At 38.2% G+C, this 7,609-nt stretch overlaps 1 protein-coding gene across 2 annotated transcripts in view; it reads left to right on the top strand.

Moving 5' to 3' along the window:
* Positions 1-7,609, top strand: part of LOC108690322 (titin) — a 41,986-nt gene that overhangs the window by 740 nt on the left and 33,637 nt on the right. The window contains exon 1 of one of the 2 annotated variants that reach the window (XM_018197552.1): positions 41-302. The exons of the other annotated variant lie outside the window; for it this stretch is intronic. The gene's annotated coding sequence lies outside the window, so the exon portion shown is untranslated. Of the gene's footprint in view, positions 1-40; positions 303-7,609 lie in introns of those variants that run through there. 2 annotated transcript variants of the gene reach the window in all.

Below are 7,609 nucleotides of genomic sequence, written 5' to 3'. Positions count from 1 at the left end.
GAGAGAGAGAGAGAGAGAGAGAGAGAGAGAGAGAGAGAGAGAGAGAAAGGGGGAGAGAAAGAAGAGAGAATAAGCTCTTACGCTTGCACGCACTCATCAAGGGTGCGAGAGAAGAGCCCAGGTCCTTTTGAAAAACGATCGTTGCATCCGAAGCGAGCACGTAGATTTGCCATAAATCTGCGGTATCTGGTAGACGCGTCCGACACGGTGCGAAATAACTAAATCGACCGTGCATCGAGAGGAGATCACGTCGCCACATCGAGCCGTCAGGGTCGTCCGCCGTCGACGACCGTGCTGGATAGGTAAGTGATCGTGAAGAGTACTTTAGTGCCGGTTTTCTTCTCGGCCGGTTCCTGAGGGTGGATAAGTGATTAAGCGGGTTGGTCGCGCCTCCTTCGATGACATTCAAGTGATCAAGATCAGTGATTCTCGGTTGCACGCGATTGTGAAGGGCTATCGTTATCGTTGCCATGGATTTTATGAACTGTGATGATGTGCACCACCAAGAGAATGTCTCGATCCCCAAGTGATACGAAAGGATAGATTTAGAAATTTGCAGAAAACTCGGATGTTCCGAGAAGGGTATAATAGTGAAGTAACTCTGTTGCATGGAGAATCTTTCTGCACCTTGTGTTGCCAGATAAGAATTCGTTTATCCATGCGTAATTAAATTAGAAAACAAGAAAATTTATTAGATAATTTAGAGTTAGAAAAAATTGTATATTTTCGAATTTTTAGATGTTTACGTATCTTTGCTGCTTTTGTAGTAAACATAGAATCGTAAAATAATAATTAATTTTCTATTAAATATTTCACTTATACAAAAACGATTGTTTCGTTAATATATAATTAGTAAGGAACGATCGACCACTTATTATCAAATCGTATAAATTGATCAAAATATATCGATTCTTACAGTTGAACTGAAAAGGTTAAGGATGGGAGAACAATCGCAGAAGTAATTCCTTCTCTCACAAGTCGCAAATGGACCGAGAGTCAAACCAAAAAGAGCCGGTCCTTAACTAAATAATCAAAACGTACAATAGGTATGCGTATCAATTTGTAGCCAATGAAGGAAGTCAGACGTGCACAACATTTCGTACAATATTCATATAAAAGACAATATTTGAATATCAAGTCAAATGCCGCCAATACATAAATATTAAGGAACACTTCCGTTCCAATTCGGAGGATTTTGGATATCCGCGAAACAGTACGAGAGTAATTTCGCAAATTACAATCTCGGAGATAATATAATTGAAATAAAATATATATCATACAAAATTTATTCATGCGAGACCAATTGTAATTTTTTTTACAAAACCTAAACTGGAATTGTTAAAAAATTCTAAAAATCTTTTTCGAAATGTGATTATTGAACTCTTCGTAGTGTGCTCTTACATCAATAACCGGAAGTATATCGATTTTTTAAACGACAACTAGTTGAGGAGAATTTAAAACAGTCCGTACAGTCCTACGTAATGAGTCACAGAAGTACTGATGGGGATCGGAATAATAGTCCCGTGCGAGAGAGCGACGAAAAATGCAACTATAAGAGGAATCTATGAGAACCTGCCCTCTTTGTATTTGTAATTGGTGTAGACTGTCTTGACGTTCTTTTCGATAATGATGAAGAGAGACGCACGTGAATAAACGGGACATTCCTGTGGTGGATCTCCTCTTAATCTCATGAAAACCATGGCGGCGATGACGACGACGATCACGGCGACAACGATCGGAAATTCTGCATGACGCGGCGCCTCGCGTTCGAGCACGTGCAACCGCTGTTGCTGTTACATTCGCAGTCGATTGTTACTATTTTCCTGACGACACGCCGCGATCTCGTCGTTCGCGAAGCAATCTTGCTTCACGCAAAAACGAACGGTCGGTAAATCCGTCACGGTCGACGTGCGTCCGATAGCTCGCCTATCGCGTAACGATCAACGGGCGTGATATATTAAATCGTCTTTCAACGGAAACGCGAGGTTTCCGATGAACAGTTAACTCTGCATATCGACCGTAATAATGCTGCCGATCTTCGCAGCCTCAATTGCGATGTTGCATTTCTAATACGCAACACTAGTTAGAAGGCTTACTTGTCCGCATCGCTACCGTAACGCTGAACGTTAAAAGAAATGTTCCTCTCATAGGAACATTTATTTTCGCTTTTTATTTCTTAATCTTCAACTACGGCTATATGTAAACTGCATCTAAGCTTAAAGTATTCTGTTTGAACAAAATGCAAATGAACCGCTTTATAGCGATTGATAGAGGAACTCTCAAAATTCTTTAGAGTAGAACCTCACTCCAAAGAAAGAAATTTCTGCTTGTTTTGGAAAAGAATGATCGAATTTTTAATTTTTATCAGAGAAATCTTATTCCTTAAAATCAGGTATTCTACTTCAAAGAAGATTAAAGAGAAGGTTCAAAATTTTTTTTTTACCTATAATTTAGAACCTTATGATACCAGTCTTATAAATTGTATAACCGTCTCAAATTTTCGCATCAAGTTTGAAATAACTCATTGCTGTAGTCGAGTTAATATCGTGTATAATTAATCATTAACTATAGAAATAAATGTTGCATTATTTGTAATGATGAATTGTAAAATTCGCTTTTTTCCACTCTATCAAGATTATTATTTGAGATTTAATCAAATTAATATATGAGATTTAATCAAATAAATTGTTTAATTCGATTAAAAATTAAAAAGTGGAAATATTCAATGCTCAAGCGAATTTTATTTATAAGAAAAAAATAAATTCTGCAGAATCTTTGCATGAAGAAAAATACCGGGAATACGTTAACAAAGTACTCATTATTGAAAGTTAATTAGCAAGATCAACTTGTGTCCACAACGATACTCACGCGCTTGTTAGGTAGAACGACGAAAATGAAACGTGGTAATGGAGTGTAAATAAGAATCGTGTCTCGGCAGACACGTGATCTAGGAAGGGCAATAACCGAGAGAGAGAGAGAATCCGAAGTTTGTTGTCTCCATAGGTAGAGACGGTGAGAGCATCCTTAAGCCGCTGAATGATTATTTTGCGATCAACTCAGCCATCACTGCTGTCGCGCAACTTCTTGATAGGACATTTGCTGTTTTCTTTCTGTAATAGTACTGTTAGCCTCTTACTTTAATTAAGACTTTGCTTGCATATATTTCTTATGCATTACTAATTTTTCCAATACTATACTGAGAAAAATTCATAAAAAATATTATTAGGTACGAAGAATCGCTTTGATTAAAAAAATGTCTGATGGAATTAATTGAAATTCTAGTTAAAAATGGACGAATCAGAATTTTCTGATTAAATCTATTAGAATTCTAATTAACATAACTGGAGTTCTAATTGAAATAATCAGAATCTTTTGATTCATCCATTTTCAGACATTTTTCTCAATGTAACTCTTGAGCTTACATTTTCTTTTGATGAGTTTCATTTTTTATTCGAAAAATCTTTAATGAATTTTCTTCCTTTTGCATTCACGTACATTACATTTGATCATAAAAAATTATCTTGCAAATTAAATAACTTGAGAGATCGAAATTTATATCATCAATATGAAAAATAAAATATCGCACCTAAACTATCAAGGTTTTAATGTTACATTAAATGGTATATGAAATGTTGTACGTGTCTTCGTCAGGCCCGTTTTAGATTCTCGCTTGACCGAGCACTCGAATCGCACGGATATTCACGAAACGGTAAAAACGAGAGAAGCGAACGGTGTGTGTCGAAGCAATGTATTCGTCATGAGCACACGCTACAATAAGTTTCAAAAGGACGAGGCGCGTGTCGGATCGTCGCCATCGCTCGACTTTGAATGACGGACGCTTCACGTGACTTTCAAAGCGATCGATCGTTGAGCGTATTGAGCCGATAATCTATCCGATAAACAGTGTTGCGGATAAAAAAAAACAACAACGAGAGACGCTTGGACGGCCGTCGGCCTCCGGTTATAAAAGAACAGCGCGTTACAAACAACGTGTATAAAAATATCGAGTACATAGGTTCGCTCCTGCAGCGCGTGAAATGAGCTCGCGAATTCAATCGGACGCATCAATTCTTCAGTCACGTAGGACAATACCGTAGAAATCGGATGGTTTTGCTGAATTTAGCGATACTTTAACAAATCGATAGAAGTCCTGGGACGATGACCCACGCTCTACTGCAGACGAGACAAAATAGAAATGTGCGAAAATATCAAATTTTCAAATGGTATTTCCGCACCTGAAATGCATTTAGTGTGTACCTCCGATCAATAAATCGAATTGGACATTCAGTCGTGAAATATGGATGATAAATTATCAGCTTTCTGTTATCCGTAGAATGAGGTGTAACACTGCTCTAGACACGTAAAAATTTTGAGCATCACGTACGAGAGTCGTGCTCTATCGGCTGCCGCGATATTATAGACTGTCTCTAGTTCGCGTCCGTCACTAAATATTATTACGCGAAACATTTGTTCATTCTTCTTGACGTTTTATCAACGATTTTTTTCCTCTTCATTTCGCTCATTGAAAAAGCCCTACAATGTTTGAATTTCGAATAGTTTCTCTCTCATCTGATCGATATATCGCAAATGCGCGTCTGGTCGAGTACTTTTTATTCCGCGTGTGTTCGACCGTTCTTCAATATCGAATGCGGTTTATGACTTCTGTCCGGTAACCAGTCGTGTACTCGATAAAAATCGGCTACTCGGTCTCAGTGAGATCGGAGGGAATTTCAATGCGCGCATGAATCGCTCCAACGCCACCTTGGGACTCGTCCCACGTATAGTGCACGACCTCACGAACGGTTTTCAAAACGCTAGTTGGCATATATAGGCGCGGTTTGATTTCCTCGTTTATTCAATATACTGTTAAAAAATATACTTTACTTGTACTACAATACAATGTATCTTCTCAAAATGATTCTTTAACTCGTATCAATTAATTGAGTCTATAAAAAGACATATCTCTTTAAATTATATTTAAATAAATTTTGTATTTTATGTTTCGCGATTCTTTTAGCATTACGATAAAATATTAAATAATACGTAATTAATTCTATACTAAGAAACAATGCGAAATTATGTTGATATAAAATGTATAGAAAATATGAGACAAATTATTGTACTAAAAAAATGATAAGCATTTATTTGTCAGAATGGTTTTTTATTATATAAAATTATTTTCCGACATATTAATTATAAAAAAAGGTAATTTAAATAATAATTTAAAAAATTTGTTTGAATATGATTTAAAGAGATATATTTTTTATAGACCCAATTAATTGATACGAGTTAAAGAATTATTTAGGGAAGATATGTTATATTTTAGTACAACTAAAGTATTATTTATTTAAAAAAACACAAAATGCATGAACATAGACGTCATATAAAAGTGAAGAATTATGTCACTTTAGAGGTCACGCATAGTTGAACTCGGTTAGGCGGTCGACGGTTTAAAATACTTTAGACATGCCTTTATTTCAGCATAAACGAAAATAAAGATAATGTGTTACGTTGTGGATTTTATTTTTTTTCTTTTTTTCTTTTAAGCGAACTTGCATTGTTGGCCTAGTTCCGCTAATAATGTAAAAGTACCTGTCAGCTGGTGCGTCAGCCGACCGTCAGAATTGTCGTCGACAACTGGTCGGTGACCTGTCTGCGTCTCTCTTCTTCGCGACATGTGTCTCTCTGTTCCTTCTTTCACGGTCTATTCCTTTCTCTTCGTGAATCAGCATGCAAACAGGGACAGGAACAGGTCGCGAATACGAGTGCACGCGACTCGCCGATGGCTTATCCACAAAATAATTCGCGTCGACCTAGTAGTGATAAATTATGGGCGAGACGACAGCGCAAATAGACACCGCAGGTATACTGCTACTGAGCATACTAACGAATACTACATAACCGTGAGATATGGGCCGATATGCTATGTGACTCGTGTTAGCGGTCTACTACCAGCAAGTTGCCACTGGTATATCCGCTCATATCGCACACGATTACTCTCTCACGACTGTAGAGGTGGATCTACCTGATATCGAGAATTAATCTCCATTGGTAATCAGGTTTTCGTATAGTAACGGTAAATTATCCGTCCAAGCACTTAGCTGTTGCGCTCTCACTGCTCTTCGTTACTGTATTTTTTTTTTTGTAATTAGTCAGCTAATTCATCATGTGGCACGATATTGCATTATCGCGACATTCGATACACTCGATCATTCTGAAGAAACACGAAAAAAAAAAACGAATTTAATCTGAAAAAGTAGAGCGTGACTGTTACGCACGGGAAATCCCCGCAGAGCGCTGTCATTCCTAAACGCTCGTGGTCCTCGCCTACCCACAACTTCCTACGATTGTTGTTAGAATATTCGCACGATTATCCCTTGCGAGGCAACCGAGATAGATATCCCGGAGAACGAGCTAATCGAAAATGATGTAACGCTCAGTCACGTTCTATTTTCTTCCGTAACAACTTGCCATTTATAGATAGAAAATGAGAAATTCATCAAGTTTCTTTCATTAAGTTTCAAAGATATAAATGTAGCTAAGAGAATATCATTCGAAGACAGTTTAATTAAAGAGATGTGACAAACATAATAATTTTTTAAGGAAAGAGATTCTAAATTTGTTAAAACAATTGATTATCTACAATATCATTTGTGAATAATTCTTATCAATATCATCTCTTTGTTTTATCGATATTATTGACACGTTTTGATGATTTGATGAAAACGTTCGCGATGCTTTTAAGCTCGAACCTTATCAGAATCATTTGTCTTCGACGAAGGAGATGATTTTGCCGGCTTTGCGATAACCCTTTATTTTTAACTTCTTTGAACACTTGCTCGTTCTCGCGGAAAGAGGAACTGTCGCTTAACGAGTACAATCGTTAATCGTCCTCGTGTAGTATATAGGCGAAAGTCACTCGACCGTGAAGAACGAACTCTGAAACTCGTGGCGTTCGTACCCTCGATCTATCTATTCTGGTGCGCGACGAAGCCACCGTTGTTGCGCGTGACGGCCATTCCGAGATTAATAACGTCGAAGAATTTCATCTTCTCATTCTGCCTCTCATTGGCGAGAGAAACCTTCATAGTTTCGTCGACTCCTTCGCCGCCGCGGCGGACGACGAAGGAAGAGGAAAAAGAAATGAAGAAAAAAAAAGCACGAGGAAAAGGGGGCAAGGAAAGAGAGAAGGGATGAGAAGAAAGGAGAGGGAGCAACGGGAGGAAACGTCGGCCTAGTGGAACACGATCTTACCTTGATGAAGACCATTTACGGAGCCTTGTAATAAGATAGTAACAGACTGCGGCTCCTCCTCGATCGTTCTATCTCGAACGTATGAAGAATAGCAGTTCGCCTTCTTCTCTCATTTGCTCTTCCCTTCGTTTCCTTGTCCTCCGCCGCGCTACGCCGCGCCGCGTCGATCTGTTCACTCGTTCTCTCTATCTTACTTGTTTTGTTCTATTTCATTTCGTTTCGCTACATTTTCTAATCTTTCCTTGCTACACCGTGTCCAGCTGACAGCCTCAGAGAGCGCCGGCTGACTCGGTAAGGTTTCCAGAAAAATATTGAAGTAACATAGCAAAGTTCGCAAGAGAGAGAGAGAGAGAAA

The sequence above is a fragment of the Atta colombica genome, unplaced genomic scaffold, assembly GCF_001594045.1.
Source record: "Atta colombica isolate Treedump-2 unplaced genomic scaffold, Acol1.0 scaffold311, whole genome shotgun sequence".
NCBI lineage: Eukaryota > Metazoa > Arthropoda > Insecta > Hymenoptera > Formicidae > Atta > Atta colombica.
This window is presented reverse-complemented; position numbering and strand designations above follow the sequence as displayed.